The following is an 18,613-nucleotide window of genomic DNA, read 5'->3' on the forward strand; positions in this document are numbered from 1 at the left end:
TAACAGATAAACATACAACGGCAGCCATAGATTTAAAGGCCACAGGTTAGAAATCACTGATCTAAAGCTAAACAGCACAACCTGGCCTGCCCTCAGGTATGCAAGAGAATGGATTAGCCCCAGGTAAGAGCACAGGCAAGTTTTGTTGTTTCTACATTGGACTGTGTGTGTGTGTGTGTGTGTGTGTGTGTGTGTGTGTGTGTGTGTGTTTAGTGAATTAATTGCTAACTTTTTTTAAAATTAATTAATTTATTTTTTATGTTGCCATCGGTTAACAAAATCCAATAAGTTTCAGCTATACACTTTAACAGTAAGGCAAATATATATATTTTTACACTTGTGAGTTCACCTCCCATAGTTAGATTTCTTTCTGTTACCACTTATTTGACCCCCTTTAACCCATCTGCCTCCCCCCTCCCCCGACAGTTGCTAACTTTTAAAAGTGATTAATTTCACAGAAAACCAATCTCTACATCCAGCTTCTTTCGGAACTGGGAAGACTCACGTGACTGAACTGTGGCAGTCTCATTTACAAGTGCTTGGTACGTGCTTGCCATTCTCCTTGTTGGCCTGCTTCATTCATTTACATTTCCTGTCTAGTTCTGTGGCAGACTTTTAAATTTGCTGCCTCTCACTAGAAAACAGCAGCCCTGGGCAATTTCTTGAGTGAAAGGAATAAGACCTTCAGTCCTCAATGGGGCTCTGGGTGACACACATTACACATTATCTACTATACCCACTCTTCTGGTTTATGTCCTTACTCTCTGGCTGCTCAGTCCTAGCAGACTTTTTGCAGGTTTTTCTCCCTCTCCCCAGCTCTAAATATTCAAGTTCTTCTATTCAGTCCTAGGTTCTCCTATATTCTGTCCCAACATTTCCTCTTCTTCATGTCAACATTTCCTGAATTACGATCTTCATTCTTCTGATGGAATGAAAGTTGATCTTAGATGTTTGTTTAACCAGAACATAGCTACCATATTAAACGGGAGATTTCACAGATATTATTTCTTTGAAAGAGATTCAAGTGAGAATTTAAACGAACATTTTAGCAGACTTCTAGAAAAAGTATTAAGTCAATAAAGTACATAGATGTGCTACACAGATATGGCAAATGCCATGATTCAGTTCGGTGCCACTGTCTTAGGTGATTTAATTCTTTTCCTGGCTTAAACCATAGATACCCTGAGAACTCCGTTTGTATCTTTGGCTTAAACCTCTCCTTGAAGTTTAGGCTCTCACTATTGAATGTGTACTAGACATCTCACAACCTCCTTAAATATATTATGTTCAAAATGGAATTCTTGAGCTCCCTCCCCTAAGCTCTTCCTTGTCTAATCTTAGCCACTTCAGCAAGATTTGTGCTGTTCAAGCCAGGAATCTGGGCATCTTCCCGACTTCTTTTTCTCTCTCACCATGCATGTTTAATTCTGAAGAATTCCTTTGACTCTATGTCCAGCAAGTTTTTGAATCTATTCTCTCTCTGTCTCCCTTGCTTGCACTTAGTTTAAGCGATGCCTGTTTATTTCCTGTTCTCTACTGATCCTGTCCTTAATGGCCTCCGTTCCATCATGCATGCGGCAGCCTGAGTAATTTTTTAAAAGCATAAATCTGATAATGTAACTCATTCGTCTGTTATTCATCAATGACTTCCCATTGCTCTTCAAATAAAATCCAAAGTGTTTAATACAGTCTCCAAGGCTATCCTCATTTATGTCTCCAGTTACATCTTGTACCACCGTCCTCCTTGCCCACTGATCTCTAATAAAATTGGCCTTTTTTTTTTTCTATTCGAGAAACACTTCTAGCTCTTTTTGAACTCAGAGCCTTTGCTTGCATTTTCTCTTATTCCTCAAATACTGTTTTCCTGGCTCTTTTGATGATGCTTCAAGTCCTACCATAAATGTTGCCTTCTCTTACTTAACCAGACTATCTAAAGTAGCCCACCTCCCTGCCCCATCCCTGGGTTATTCTTTAGCATTGCTCTTCATTTATTTGATTTCTAATGCTTGCCATAGTTTTTATTTGTTTATTGACTGTCTTTCCCACCAAACTGCAAGCCCCATGAGAGTTCTCCATTGTACATACACTCAGCATTTGTGACAGTGACCAGTGGAGTAGATTCTCAAAAAATATTTTTCAGTGAATGAGTGAGTAAATAGCATGAATATGTTTATTAAAATATTTTTAATATCTCATAGAAAAAATTTTCTTCTCCTTAATGGAGGTCTTACAAGTTACTTGTGAGGAAGGACAAAATTCTTGTCCCTTGTATGGCCTTTGAGGCAGTCTCATTCTCCTTTCTGGTGGTTTTGCTATTGCTATTAGCAAGCCTCTGCTGGATCAACAATAGGACAGCAATATCTCTAGCTGGTAAAGACAGTGTTTATTTTTAAGATCTCCTGGCTGAGCTTAGGATAACTCAATTTGTTGCCTTTTCTAATAAGACTTTCCCAGAACACATGTAACTCACATCATCTCACAGTCAGTTGGTGTTTCCCTGTTCCCTCCTCCTCCTTATAAATAAGTGAGGTGATATGGGGCCAGGGGCTCTCTCCTGGAGCCTAGCCCAGTCTAAGCATAACTCTCATTGGGATAATGAGAACTTGGGGCATCAGATGGATTCTTTTCACTCTGCTTAAGTGCCCTCGTGCTTAACACAGCAAACTGTTAGGTATATTACAGGAAATTGATATCGATCATTTCATTACTAATGGGATCATTTTCCATTATATATTCTAATTCACTGCTACTGATATATAGGCAAGCTCTTGATTTTCTACATTTTTTGGACTTGGCTATCTTCCTAAACTCTTATTAGTTTAAATAGCTTTTCAGTTGATTTGCTTGGGGTTTCTGAGTAAAATATAAATCATATCATCTGCAGATAATGACTTTTGTCACCTCCTTTCCAGTGATTATACATCTTATTTTATTGTCATATTTCAGTCTCTACAATTCACAGAATAAATGTCAAACAGCAGTATCAACAATAAGCATCCTTGTTTTATTTCTGACTTGAATAAAAATGCCTCTAGTGTTTTATTGTTATGAAAGATGTTGATTGATGCTATGTAGTTTTTATTACATTAAGCGTGGCTTTCCTATTTTCCTACTTTACCAAACAAACAAACAAACAAAAAAAAACACTTTCAATAGGTTATTTTTCAAGTATTAGAAATGTTGCCTCATTTTAGGCTCAATCTGCTTCCTTGTAACTTCTTCCTTTTGATTCCATTTTATAGATAAATGTATTTCTCGTCCATATTTCTGATATGTGAAACTTGTAATCTTGCTAAGCTACCCTCTTCTCAGGATTCCTCTAACTGTGCCACATTCACTTGATTTTTAGACCTTTCACCATATGAATTATTCTCTGGACTTTCTCGAGTTGCCAATGTCTCTTTTACTTATAACTAATCAACTCTGGGTCTATTATTTTCTTTCCTGGAATGAGTATATAGCTTTATCTCTGAGGTCCTAAATTCTTAACTCAAGAAATACAGTGAAGAGTCCATTAGGAATATAAGGTCAACTCGAGGACTTTATTGATCTTTGTTCTGAGGGTGTCACACTGTGGGACAGGGTGGGTGTACCCTTGCTTTCTAGGTACCACGAAACAACTGGAAGCGGTAGGAAAAGAATGTAAACCTCCTATGTACATCTTCATATCTCTCTCCTCATCTCTAGAGACATGTCTCCCACTGTCTCCTGGGTATTTCTCATGGAGTGTTCCCATTACTACCTCAATTTTTATTTTCTCCTCAGCTAAATTTGCTTCTGCTTCCCCATTCCATGTTTTGTTGAGATAGAGATTGCTTCTTATTTCTCAGGATCTACTATATTTTTCTAACATAGCAATAGAATGTCTATTAACTGGGCAAATGGCCACCCCAAATAATTTCTACCTATTTTTTTCAGGCTTTCTCACTAATTCTTTCTAACAAAATGTAAGCAAAAGTGTCATGTGAAAGCTTCTAGAAACCCCTTTGAAATGACTACCATTGAAAGCACTCTTCCTTCTTCATCCGTTTCTTTTTTCCTGACAGCTGGAATGAGGAGGTGATGGCTGAAGCTGGAGCTGGTGCAGGAAACTGAATCATGGGGTGACCTTGGGAAGGGAGTCCTTGCACGAAATCAACAAGATAAAAGCAGGATTGGTCCCTCACATCGTGGGGCATCGTTTCAGTCCTGAATTATAAGCTCTGGATGGCTACTTGAGAGAGAAAAATCAACTTCTATGTTGCTAATACTGCCATTATTGGTTTTCTGTTATCTGTAGCTGACCCCTAAGCTTAACTGACACATGGTGAGATGCTTCACCATCATCATTCTTGTCACACTGGACAGAAAATTCATAGTCATACTGTTACCAATTGCTCACTATAGCCCAGGAGTTCTAATTCAGGGATGTCGCTTGAATCTGGCCATACCCCACTTTATCACTAACATTATTTTGATCATCATCTCTTGTCATGATTGTTGTTGTACACTCTGAATAGTTCACTCTGCTTCCAGGTTCTTCTCATTTTATTCCATTTTCAATACTCCCTAATAAATTAACACCATCATAGCACTCTTTAATATCCATGTCTCTGTTATCCTTGAGATGAAATGGAAGCTTCTGAGAATATCATCCTAGGCTTTTTGCATATTCCCCAAACTTAATGCTCCAGCATCTTTCCTTGACCACCCTCCATCTACTCCAACTACTGTGAATGTCTTATCCATTCTCCAGTCTTGATAGACTCTTTTTTATGTCTCCCTGCCTGTGCACAGACACTTCCCACTGTCATGAATTATTTTCAGCTCTGCTCTCTCTGAAAAACACCACCTTATCATTCAAAATTCAGCTCATATGTATTAGCAGTAATAGGTAACATTTTTTGACTGCTTACCAGATTCTGGGCACTGTGCTATAAACTTGACATGTCTCATTTAGCCTCATGACAACTCTATGAGATGGGCCTTTTATTATCTTCCCTATTCTAAAGACAAAACAAGAAAGATTAAGTACTTTGCATAAGGTCATATATGGCAGATACATTTAGATGGGAGAGCCAGTTTATCCAAACCCGAGCAGTCTGACTCCAGAATGCATGCTTTGAACCATGATAGATATGCTGCCTCCCTCTTAACATGTTTTATTCAGTTGCCCATATGAAACTTACTCTCCGCAGCTTTCCTTTATTGGCTCAGTCAGGACTTAGTACTTCTTAGAATCACCACCTCTGTGATTCTACAGTACTTGTTCTTGACTGATAGATAGTTTGCTAATGGTCTCTTTGTCTACCTTCTCCTTTGAGAGTCTGTAAACTTTCCAAGGCTGGGGTAATAGCTTCTCCATTTTTGTAACCCCAAAATTGAGTACGGTTCTTCAGCATAGTAACAATCACAGCAAAGGCTATAAAATTAAAATATTTAAGCCTAAAGAGCAAATGAATATGAACATAAAAACCCCCAACTCTCTTAGTATGTATTGATACTTTTCTTCTTTTTCTCGGCCCCCCTAACAACTGCTATTGTTAATTAAATTTTAACAGCTTTCTAATTAATATTTTCCTGTAGACTGCTCCCTTCAAACCACTCTCCACTCAGCTATCCAAGTGATGTTTCCACAACATGTGTGATCATTTACTCTCCTGTGTGCAATCTTCCGCGAACCCTCACAGCTTTCACAATAAAATTCAAACTCCCAGAATGACAGATAGTGCCCCTGAAGACCTGACCTTGCCTACTCTTCCAGCCTCACCTCTTCCCATTCCTGAATTTGCACTTTTCTCTATAGCTGCATGGAACAACTTATGGCGCCCACCTAAAAGCCACCTGTAATCATTCTTTCTTGCCTTTTCACACACTATCTCACTGTCTCCATTAGCGTTTGTCAAGCTTTAATGTGCTTATGAAATACTTGGCAGCCTGGTTAAGTTGCAGTCTGACATTCTGCAGTTCTAACAAGCTCCCTGGTGATGGCGATGCTGCTGCTGCTGATCTGCGGATCACATCTCAAGTGTCATAGATCTAGAGTAAGTCCTTCTAAACTTGTACACTGAATACAGGTATCACCTCTTCCAGGTATTACTGATGACTCCTCATATATTAGGAAGAGATGATAATGTTCCTCTCTGTAGTCTCAGGTTCTAGCTCCCTACCTGGATGGAACACAGTGGGCATTCAACACATTCTCACCAATGAATGCTGACTGTTCATTTAGTGGGCAAAGTGTTTATGGAATGGCAGCCTAGGCCAAAGAAATGTGCATGCTGCAGTAGGACACAGTCCAACCCACAAACTAACATCTTGGGAGCCTCTTCTATGTGCAAAGAACTTTGTTAATGTTTGGGGTGCTGAAAAGAGGAAGATAAAATCCCTGCAGGGAAGCTAGGGAGACAGGACAGCATCTAGATCCCTATGCAACATAGATGGTATGATGTATGGCAAACATGACTTATTAACAATGAATACTCTGAAGAGAGAACTGTTTATGCTTCACAGGTGTTTAGGGAGGTGATCATGGACATACATATCTTAGACTGAAGAGAACAGTAGTCATCCAACAGAAGATTCATAGAGAGAGATGTCTTAGACAAAGGAAATAGGATGAGGAAAATTTTCAACCTTTTTTCCCACTGAAAATTACGTGATTCATTGGTGTTCCCATGTATTATTATGGGTGTGTTCATTGTCACTACAGCTCTAGCCTCTTTCTTTCTTTTATCACTCAGATCTTAAGCTAGTGTTGTGTGATTGTAGGGATAACCTTGACTCTGCTTTAATTTATTTAGAAAATAATTTGAGAACATAGCACTCATACTATTGTTAATCATAAACAGCATATGGGATTTATCATCATTGATTGGAATGTATAGCAATGACTTAGCCCTTTACTGATAGGTGAGAACCTATCAGTAAATGCAAAGTGGTGTGAGAGTAAAATACCTTTTAGATCATTGTCAAGAAATAAAGTGGCACGAAATTAGTGTGGTTATGACTAAATATAAGTGTAAATTCTGTTGGTCTAGGAACCAATATCAACCGTACTGCCCACTATTTATGTGTTCTTGGGTAAAGTGGGAATAAAGTTAGTATTTTTATCTATAGAAATTTGTGAGAATTAAGTGAATAAATACAAGGTAAATGCTTAGAATGGTTCCTGGCTCATGATACACATATAACAATTGTTAGTAATTATTATTCCAGCATGCTTGGTGTATAGATAGACTGACCGTATGATTTATTATATAACTCAGGCCGCTTTGAGAATGAAACAGGAAGCTATCTGTAATTACAGTAAGACAATAGTCATAACCCAAGACATGTCAGGCAAACTGGATGTGTAGTTATCCTAAGTATAAGATATGTTGTAGAAGATGAAGCAGGGAAAGTGAATTGGGGTCACTTGTTTATTATTCAACTATTACAAGCATTAAAAAAGTTAGGCTTATTTTGTCAGTATTTAAAATTTTGACACTTGAATGTTTGCCACCTGGACAGGAAAAATTACTACTACTGTTACTACTACTACTACTACTACTACTGCTACTAATCACTATCTATGGAGTGACCATTTTATTTCAGGTCTGTATGGACATTCTCAATGATCTTCACATTATCTCTGCTAGGTGGCTATTAACCCTATACTCATTTCTTGTGGCTGCTGTCATGAATTGCCACAAGCTTGGTGGCTGAAAAAAACAGAAATTTATTTTCTTATAGTTTCTGGCCACTTAAAATCAAAGTGTGAACAGGGCCATACTCCCTATGAAGGTTCTAAGGGAGAATGCATTCCTTGTCTCTTCTAGCTTGTTGTAGATCCAGGAGTTCTTTGGCTTATGGCCATATCATTCCAATCTTTGCCTCTGTGGTTACGCTGGTTCCTCCTCTTCTGTGTGTCTTCTCCTCCGTGTGTCTGTCCCTACCAAATCTCTTTGCTTCTTTCGTATAAAAATACATGTAATTAATGTAGGGCCCACCCAGATTATCCATGATAAGTTCCCTCTCTCAAGACCCTTAACTTAGCCACATCTTTTGCTATATAATAGTCACTCTTTTTCTATGTAAGGTAATATTCACTGGTTCCAGAGATTAGGGTGAGGACATATCTTTTTGGGGGCCACATTCAGCTCAGTACAATCCACATTTTATAGGAAAGGAAACTAAATCTTAGAGAATTTTACTATCTGGCCCGAGATTGCCCGGGTAGCATGGGGATGTGCCAGAATGATAAACCATTAAATCTGCAAGTTCATGTTTCCTAGTGTGGCTTGGAGTTTCCTGGATTGTATAGATATTGAGCAAGAATAGGTAACCCTCGCTCTATCCTGCTATGACTCAGTTCTTGGGAGAAAAGGAGACTATAAGAAATTTACAACAGTCAGATTGACACTTGCATTGTCCTCTACTTCAGCGATTGCAATAGACCAGAATCATGTGGCATTAGAGCTTGAAGCAAGAGAAACAAGATTTCCATGTTCAAGTTCTCACAGGATAAGCTATGAATCTTAGTTGTAAAAACAGGTGCAATGAGATTTTGATATTTTTCATATTTTATTTCAACTATTTCTATGATAACAAACCAAATAATTTTATTTTACTTTTTCTGAGTGTTGTAGCCTAAATTGTCATCCTGGAAGGTGATACAGGAGAGGGACCCAGAGGAACAAATCTCACCATAGATACTGTTAGTGCTGGGGGTGAAAGGGATGGCAGGTATGAGGTGAAAGAGAACACTGTGACGGGTTTGAGTTAATTAGGTTTCTTCAGAATAAGAGTTACCTCTATTCTGAAGAGTTTTTCCAGTATAAAATGTTCCATTCCACTCTAAACAGATGCTTGGAAAACAGCCACACAGTGAATATGGTTTAGTCAAAGCGAAAAAATACAACTCTTCTCCATCGCTGTCTCTGGGTGTGCTTAGATCCCGCATCCACTCTGTGTTCCCAAAACACACTGTGCTCAGCATAATATCACTTTCCTTTCTCTGCTATATTATCTTCTGGTTTGCCTATCTTCCCTATCAGACCATGAGATCTTCAGGATATTGAAACTATGCCTTGCGCATACGTGTTGGTTGACTTAAACAATATATTGTTTATTCTCAATGCCCAGTGTAGTTCCGATGCAAAGAAGGTGAAAAATAAATGTTTTTTTGAAGGAAAGACTGAATCAGCTAGAAAAACATAGTTAAGAGGGTAACAGTATTTAGAGGCACTCATTTAGGGAAAAATTGATAACAGATGATAAAAGGAGCAGCTGTGAATAGAGATGACTGGAAGAACATATACAATACTAGATTTTGATTGTATTCCTCTAGCTGCCAATTCAGACTTACACACACCATAGGAGAGTAAGCGTTTCTCAGAGGAGGAACAGCCAAGTGAAAAAAAAGGCAACCAGGTAGCAAGGAGTGAAGGTCTCATTTTAATGGAAATGTATTTGAGTAACCTTGCCTAGGGAGTAGGTTGAGCTGTTCTCTCTCAACGCTGCAGCAAAAGTAATCTGAAAAGTCTTGTATGTGATGGAAATAAATGATAAAGGGCACATATTCTGAACTATGAGTGTGTCAAAAAGTATGAGTACCAGAATCATGTTTTTTTAAAATTTCCTTTCCATCCCAGTCTCAACCCAGAGCAGCTCAGAACACTCACACTGAACTTGCTAATAATAATCTCAGTGTGGCCAGTCCAAAGTTGTGGCCAGTCCAAATCAGTGACTCCACGGGGCGAGCTGTCAGTGCGGTAAGCGGTGAGCGCAGGAACACCCGCAGAATCTTTACCTCCTATTGTTATGGCGCAAACTATTCTAAGACCCCCGGAGCCAATTGAGATTAATTATGAGCCTTTATTAGCCGGCCGGCCGGCGACTGACTCTCTACCACGCAGGGTTAGAGGAGATCAGCCCCGAGCTTCCAGAGGAGGCAGCTTATAAAGCCTCCTACTACATCCTTGAATAAGCAGATTACAAGAAGCAGAAGTTAGCCGTTAACATTTTGTACAAAGATAAATGCTGTGCTTCCGGGGAACTCTCAGATCAAACAGGGCCTAGTAGACAGTTTTATCATCTGCAGCTTGGAATGTTGCGCTTCTCCTGGGGCTGGCGCCTGGAGATATCACCTCCCTGTAACTGAGTTACTGCTCTCCCTGGGGATTGGCGCCTGGAGATATTACCTCCCTGAAACTGGAGAATTTCCACTTTTACACTATCCCTGTGATTTAGGCTGTTAGCTGAACAGCTACTTCTTTCACTGTCAAGATGATTTTCTTGGAGGACTACATCAAATGAATGACTGGTGATGAATGAGCTGGAGAAGAAGCTTCAAGTCCTCTGATTGCCCACCCATCTCTTTCAGCTTGATAATATTTATAGCATCTGAGCAAATAATAACTGAGGCTGTGTCTGCAATTGTTACAAGAAATCTTATCTCCAAATGAATATTCTTAACTATGCCAAAGATCTCTTGGAAATCTACATCCATTCCTTTGAGGCTTCCATTTCTCAGAAACATTTGCGTAAACTTTTACTTTGGACTGGACTTCGGAATGTCTGAAAGTCACATTCACATTTTGGACCCCAAACTGATTTTTAGTGGACTTAAATTGAACTGTTCATTGCTTACATTCCATTCCCTGCTATCCTACAATAGAAACCTACTTTTCATTTAGGAAACCAACCCTTCCCCACTGCACCATTGTCCCTCAAAAAGCTGCTCCACTTGGGCTGGCCAATCAGAGAATTCCCTCCTCCTGGCCATAGTGATTTCATGATGCAAAGGACTGTCTCAACCAACTAGGACCAAACAAAGTTAAACACCAAAATCTGTGAGATAGTAATGCTCTAGAATCAGAAATGAATATTAGAACTGGGATGAGGACAGCAGAATCAGTCACTTCAGAAAATTATCTAGACAGAAACTCACCAATTGAAGACCTAGAATCCCATCTGGCCTGCTTTGCCTATGGGAGGATTTAATCTAAGCTAAACAGAACAGATCTCCAGGATACTGGCAGATACCTTTCACCACTTATTCTTAATCTTTTAAATCAATGGTTGATAAGAATATTCCAGTAAAATGGGTACTTTTGCTCCACACCTTAGGAAAAAGTCAATTGTCTCATAGATTATGTACAAGGACTGCTGAGGCAATAGGATTTAGTTTATAAAACAGGGTTGGAAAGAAATGCACAGTTTGATTTTTTATTTGCTACAGTTGCTGCTATGTTAACAGTTGCTTCTTGGCAGAGAGTAAGGGATATAAAGAAAGCCTAAGGTCTGTTTCTCAAGAAGTCATACAAGAAACAAAAGAAAGCTGTTTTTACAGACTACAGTGGTTTTGCCAGCAATTATGTTTTGTAAAAAATAAATAATGCATTCTGTTTCCAAAAGGCCCTGACAAACTATGATAGAAAAAAAAAAAATCAAAGCTTTTTCTTGGTTTTAGGGTGGTGAGTTTCATGATGGAAATAAAGTGAGTCTGTGTTCTCTCTGTAATTTATTAGTGCATCTTGGCACAGCAGCACTAATGGGCTTGCTGCCAGGTATTCCGAGCCGCAGTTTGTCATGTCTGACTCTTTAGTTCTTTCAAGCAATTGAAGAAATGGCCTTCTGCAGGCTGTCAGTGACAGATTCTAGCTCACTCACATAGATAAAGCTCAATTAGCTCCTGGAAAAAACATCTTTTAAAAATGCAATGAGCTGCACCATGAAAGATAGGTAGACAACTGCACCCGAAACAAAATAAAATGTTACTGTTGAGGAAAGGACGTGTCTACAATGAGCAAGTGTACAGCTATTTTATTGGATAGTTCCCTTCACTGAAAACAATGGGATAGTCATTTTTAATTACTTTAAGTATTAGATATATCTTTGCTTTAGAAGCATGATAAGTTCAGAAATCCTGAAGAGTTAGCATGTCATTCATTCATTCATTCATTCATTCCCATACTCTATAACCTGCCAAGAATTCCAGCCTAAAATAGTGGTATGAAAGCCTCTCCCTGGTTAAGTGTAGGTTGCAAATATGTTTAATCCACATATTATTTTAAGTGTTGAGCTAACATTTTAAGAATCATAGTATTTTGCACCCATAATAATTTAGGCTTTTGGCATTTTCTAAAATATTGAAACACCTGAAAACTGAACATATATTTCTTTGGGGCAAAAACTGACTTATGATCCTGAAGGAGAAGCATGGCTTCCTTCATTCACCAAAGTCCCCACCAAACTTGCTTCATTCATTTCTGATAGCTGCCTTACCCTGGTCTAGACAGGAACCTAGTTTGAGTTGGCAGAACTGGGATCTCCAACAGTGATTCTGAAGGTCTCCTGGATCAAAAGTTTTGAGGTTCTTATGTAAAATGGAGACCCGTGGGTTGCTGCCAAGTACTAAAGAATAAAAATGCATGATGGAAGGCATGGTGATTCTTTTACAAATTACAGTTGTTGGAATCACTGGCATCAGTGACCAGATAGAATTACGGTCTTTAAAAAACAGATGAAAATGTTAATACCTTAAACAGTCTCTTGTTTGGATACTATATAGGAATATGTTTTTCCTCCTAATTTTGTTACTTTTCTCTTAATGGCTACTTTTCCTCTGAAAAATGCCAGCTAACCAAAATTGCCCTACTGAGAAAAAAGTCAAATGACTTAGTGTTTGTTATTGACTGAGGCCAAATTTTCAATTTGGAGATAAAATCTGCTACATTTTATGAACTAATTTGTTTTCCGTACAAGTGGTTCAATTTGATAGCTGTATTTGTTTCTGGCATTGCTAAATCATAATTATAGGAAGTAGTTCTAGAGTTAAACTTTAATTGGCACAAAGCCTAAATGAATTAATAAAAACCTGTATTTCTCCATCCTCCCCAGGCACTCTTCTCTGACTCTGAAGGTTGCTAGCTAGGAAGAGTCTACAGTATCTACTACAATAACAACAATGATAATCCCTTACATCTCTGTGATGTTTTAGAGTTTACAAAGCACTCTCAGTGCACCCAAATTGCTGACTATGTGGACTTAACTATGGGCCAAGAAGTCACCCTTTATACCTCATCTTATTTGAGTCTCTCAGTGACCCTGTGAGTTGGGGACAAATGAAGAAATCAAGACCGAATTCATACTACAGATGGTTGTAGAGTGAAGAGAAGATTCTTAAGAGAAGATTCTTAGGGTTTACAAATTCAGGATTGCGTTTGTTCTATTACATCAGATCCAAATTCATAATACAAAATTTGTCACCTATCAAAATGTCTTTGTAGGTCTATCTCAAGTAGGTGCCATAGCTTATATAAATAAACACCTAAACATCATCAACTGAATCATTTCAATTGCTTCAAAGAGCCCAAACAGTAGCTCTTTTTTTTTTTTGAGATATGCTATTTTATTTATTTATTTTTTTCAGTTTTTATTAAGTTTATTAGGGTAACATTGGTTAATGCAATTATATAATTTTCAGGTGTACATTATAATTTGACATCTGTATATTCTATTGTGTGTTTACCACTCAAAGTCTAGTTTCCTTCAGCTACCATATATTTGATCCCACTTCACCCTGCCCCCCTATATTTTTCCCTTTATCCCATCTACCACCCTCTCCTCCCCGACCCCCTACCCTCTGGTAACCACTAGTCTATAGTCCATGTCCATGAGTCTCTCCAAACAGTAGCTCTTGTTCGCCGACATAACCTGCAACATCATCATCATGTTCTTTGGGGAGCTGCACAATTTGCACTGTTGATTTAAGGTTCTAACTTCATTCCATATAGTTTTTTTTAAATTCCCCATCTTTTTACTTTTTATATTTAGGCAAAGAATCTGGTTAAGAAAATGTTAACAAATCAGACAAATTCTGTGAGAACTCATCATTCGATCTTTATCCAAAGTCCTTCCATCATCCCAAGGACACATGTCCCTCTTTAACCTTTGCTCTGGACATTTGGAATTGTCAGAAGTTCTGAGAGGTGTTGACTCTTTCCTTGGTTTCAGGAGTGTTGTCATCTTGAAAAGCATATGTTTTGGGAGCTTGATGCTTGAGTTAATATTTGAGAATGGGAAGGAAATGACCAAACGAAAACTCAAATGATACTTATGATAAAACCAATTTCACTGCTGACTGTGTGGATTTAAGCATGGGCCAAGAAGTCACCCTTACATCTCCATTTTCCAAACAACATTGGCCTCTGTCCAAGTTTTGACTGGCACCTCAACAATTAAAAGTAAAATGCTCTATAAGTTTGGGTTTTGGAGTGAGGCGGTACTTGGCAACCTCTAGACTGACAGTCACTAAGTTCTGATTTGCAGTAAGTTAAGAAACCTTAGTTTCAACAACCATAAAATGGTTTCATGAAAGCCGAGATCACATATAAGTATTGAGAATATGCTTGGCACATTTTAAGAACAAGAACATATTAGCTATCATTCTTATTATTCTGAAAAGGTTATTATTAGGTTATTCATATCTATTAACACCCCAGCAAAAAATGAATTTATTCTTTTTGCAAGAAGAAATGTAGAAGGAAGAATAGAACACTGAGCAGTCAAGTTTAGATGCGTTGTAGAGAGGCAAGTCAGATCCCTGCCAGAGGATCACGTTACCACGAGATTCCATGAAGGAATAGGCTCTGGGATAAGTGGGGTCATCAGAGAGAGGTAGGACAGGGGAATAGAAGGATGGAGTAACACATACCGTGTGATGATGGAGTGGAAACGACATGGACTATATAGTGAGATTGGCCTGGGTTAGCCTTCTGGCTCCTAAGACTTAATATCATCATGATTCAGTTTCCTCAGTTGTCAAATTTAAATTATTTTGAATCGCAGGATTGCAGGATCGTAGCTTTTGCAATAATATATACAAAGCACATGCTACATGGTGAGTATACAATAAATGGTAACCTTAAAAACACCTGTGTCTTTTAATTTTGCAACTTTGTTGTGGAGCTGCTTTTGTTGAGAGAACTGAAAATATATGTTAGGATTGCGAGGGTCCTCTGAATTCCTGCCTCTGATTCTAAGGATAATCTTTGTGGAGGCCATAGCTTTAAATAGAGCCTCACCTGCCACTAGCCCAGTAGAATGAAAGGACAGATAAAGAATTTGGCCTAGGTTTTGGACAATATGAAGATATGCTAATATATATTTAACATATGATGATGAAAACTAATATTTATAAGGTGCTTGCTACATACCTAGAAATAAGCGAATTAATTTATATACATTATTTTCATTTGAGCCTATTAGCAATTCTAGCCCAATTTATAGAGGAGGAAACAGACACAGAGAGGCTTCTTAAATTGTCCAAGGTCACACAGATTTCAAGTGGCAGCTGCAGAATTTAAAACCAGACAGACTGACTCTATAGCCTTACTCTAAAAACTGTTTTGGTAAGAAAGACATTTTAGCCAAAGAGAACTACCATTTGCTTTGTTAGAATTCTGGCTGAATTGCTTGAGTCAGCAAAGTTTTTGCCAGGGAAAGCTGCTCTGCGAATGTCATGAGGTTATAGATCTCTTCCTGTCTGGGATTTATATTTATTGTACAGTAGGATGTAATCTAAATTATTCACATTTTATATTTTATGGAAATTTTAGCTTCTGTAAATCTGAGGTTTCAGGACTAGAGTTATGTGTAATAAAGTTCTTATATAATCCATTTAAAAGATTAATGATGTATTGGTAGAAAATTAAATCTTGGTATTTTATTTTATCAGGTGTCCTAGATCTTCCAACTTTATTTGCAGAGATTGTCTTTGTGATCACATCTCTTTATATTCCATGGGCAAAGCCAAGAGCAAAGTGGCTTTCTCTGCCGGTCTTACAGATGTGTACCCTTTTCTTAAAAGAAGTGGTCAGTTAGTTTCTCTTGAAATAGATTTCTTCTAAGATTTCTTTATAAACTTTCTTTGCAGTCTTAGAATCAAACATCCTCAGGTAAAATCTAGTCTCCAACATTTATTAGCTGAGTGAATTGATAGAAATCATAAAAATATCTCAGCCTCTGTTTCTTCAGTTGAAAAATGAGGGTAATGCATTTTATTTCACAGGTGGTCATTAGAATGAAATAAATACCAATTAAATGGAAATGGAAAAGGTGGGTCTTGAGTTGGAGCTTAAAACACAAACAGGTCAATTTATAGAGAAACATACAAACACCATCAGTTATTAGTACTGTGGAATCACATTATTAAGATACAGGGAGTTGGCTGGGCAGGACATCTTTCTACACTTAATTTCATCAGAGCATTCATTCAAAGCAAAGGGAATATTCCACTTTTTATTAATTTCATCTCAATTAGCATTAGCTAGAGTCTTCCTCTGTGTTAGGCATTGGGTGCTCAGAGCTACATCACAGCCTGGTGGGAATTTGGCTCCAGCATGACCTTTTCAGTTAGAGAATTGGTAATCACTGGTTTGGACAAGTGGAAACCTATTAGAGTTTGAAAGAGAATATATGCTCCTTCAGTACACATTTGCTGTAGTGATAAAGGTCTGATAGCACTGTGAAATTATTCTTAAACAAGCTGTTTTGATGCTGATCATGTGCAAGTGAGCTGAGAGATTCAGAGAAAGAAGGGCAGGAAGAGCATTATGGAGAGGGATCCATGAAGAGAAACGGTCCGGTGCTGAGAATAGAACATAGACTTTGGACTCAAACGGACCGAAATGCAAGTCCTGGTTCTACCCTTTATTATGGATGTGCCATTGAATAAGTTATTTTCCTTCCTTGAGATGATTTCTTCATCTGTTAAATGGTGACAGTAATCTCTTGCTTGTAAGACTATTGTGCCAATAAATGATATAATATGTTTGGCAGAGAGTTGTGCCTTATTTTAAGAAGCATAGGCTGTGATGGTATGTGATATACACAAGATCATCACCATGTCATTAAGCAGAACTCTCCTATGTCCTAGCCTTGCTTCTGTCTGTGAAAGCCTAATCATCCTCAAAATTTAGAGCAAACCTCATCTTGATTTTGGCTGGTCAACTATGTAAAAGTTGGTCTTTTCTGTATATGCAGAGTATCTATTTTCCATTCTACTTATTAGAGGTTTTCACATGTTCTATCCTAATTATAGCCATGTATTTACTTCAGCTAGATTGTAAGCTTCCGAGAAGAAAGCTCAGGTGTCTGCATCTCCATATCCTTCACTTAGCATAATCTCTGGCACATGGTAAGTAATCAATGATGAATGTAGAATAAATGCAGCAGAACTATTTGTGAAGTAAATAACAACCACCAGGCAGGAAATGCTCACATTTTGAGCTTTTTACCTCTCCATTCAACCTTCCTCACTCCCCAAACCATTTGTATCCTTTCTTTCATTGTAGTAGACAGGCTTTACTCCTCCAGATAAGACTGTCCCCTTTTCCTCACCCCTCTAATTCCATCAATTAATCACTCTTTATTCTCCCTCCCCTTCTCTCCTCTACCTTTAACCTCTTTATAACATCACAGTGCAAAGAATAGAGTCTCATACACAGGAGATATTCAATAAACATTTGTCCAAGAAATGAAAACAGTTCTTTGGTTTAGGGGAGGATTCACCAAAGGATTCCTTTAAATTGTTTGTTCCTTAGTGCAGTCGTTTTCAAAAATTTTAGTTGTGAAATTCTTTGCTCAAACACAATCTTACCTGAAGACTCTATTTGCAAAATGTAAAAGCCCAACCCCTCTAGTCAGGCAGGGACAGGCAGGGAGAATGGGGACCCGAAGCTTCACTCCTGCCTTTTCCAACTTTGGTGATGAAGTCTCCAAGTGGTGCACTTGGCGTACGTACCACAGGCATGTTAAAAATGAGCTTTTATTTATAAAATTACTTACCACAACTTTTGAGGCTTACATCCCTGGCATTTAGATAGCTTGAATTCCATAGCCTGTTTCTCATTTCTAAGAGTTGTTGACATTGTTGACATTCACTGTCATTAGTGGGTAGCTTTTCTATTTTGGTCAGCTTCAATAGGAAGTATAAAAATCAAACACAAATTGGTGTCTGAACTCTTCTCGTACTTGAGAAGGGTTGGCAGGGCAACGGGAAGGAGACGTGCTCTTCGAGTTTCAGAATATAAGCAAATAGTGATAAATACATTGTCGTACATGAGAAAGAAAAGTTGCTTCCCTTAATCTCATGCCTTTGAAGATGAAGGAACACAAAACGCTCTGTATACATTGTTTCCTCAGTCCTCAAAGACATTTTATTAAGCCACAAAGCCTCATCAAACCTAGTTTTCTTTGCTTCCCTATTAAACCACCAGTGACTGCATGGGATGAATTTGGATGATGTTATTTGCTGGTTGCTAGGTTTTTCCCCCTCCTGTTGCTATCTCTCATTTGTTCCATCGCTTTGTGCTCCTGCTGCATTTCTTTTGTTGGGATGCCTGATGAATATTTGTAATCCTTGTCAGATTTACAAGAGCCTGGCTTACTTTTTGAGCTCCACAACAATAGAAACCAACAGAAATTCATTTAAGTCCCCTCCCAGAAAACGGAGAAAACACATGTGTTGAACACTTTAGTAGCCGTCCCCAACTCCCCCTAATTAAAGGTGGGTAGGCTACAGCAAATCCAAAAAGTTAGTTTATAAAAAGTAAAACAACCTCTTCCAATGCCTTCAATAGCTATT

General features: G+C 38.2%; 1 long non-coding RNA gene across 1 annotated transcript in view; it reads left to right on the forward strand.

Annotated features, from left to right (window-relative positions):
* Positions 1-6,822, forward strand: part of LOC120617107 (uncharacterized) — a 44,573-nt gene extending 37,751 nt beyond the window's left edge. The window contains exon 3 of the long non-coding RNA XR_005656772.1: positions 4,047-6,822. This is a non-coding gene — a long non-coding RNA (uncharacterized LOC120617107). The remainder of the gene's footprint in view (positions 1-4,046) is intronic.
* Positions 6,823-18,613: the final 11,791 nt, after the last annotated feature.

Source organism: Pteropus medius, unplaced genomic scaffold (genome assembly GCF_902729225.1).
Source record: "Pteropus medius unplaced genomic scaffold, Ma_sr-lr_union100, whole genome shotgun sequence".
In the NCBI taxonomy this organism is placed as follows: Eukaryota; Metazoa; Chordata; class Mammalia; order Chiroptera; family Pteropodidae; genus Pteropus; species Pteropus medius.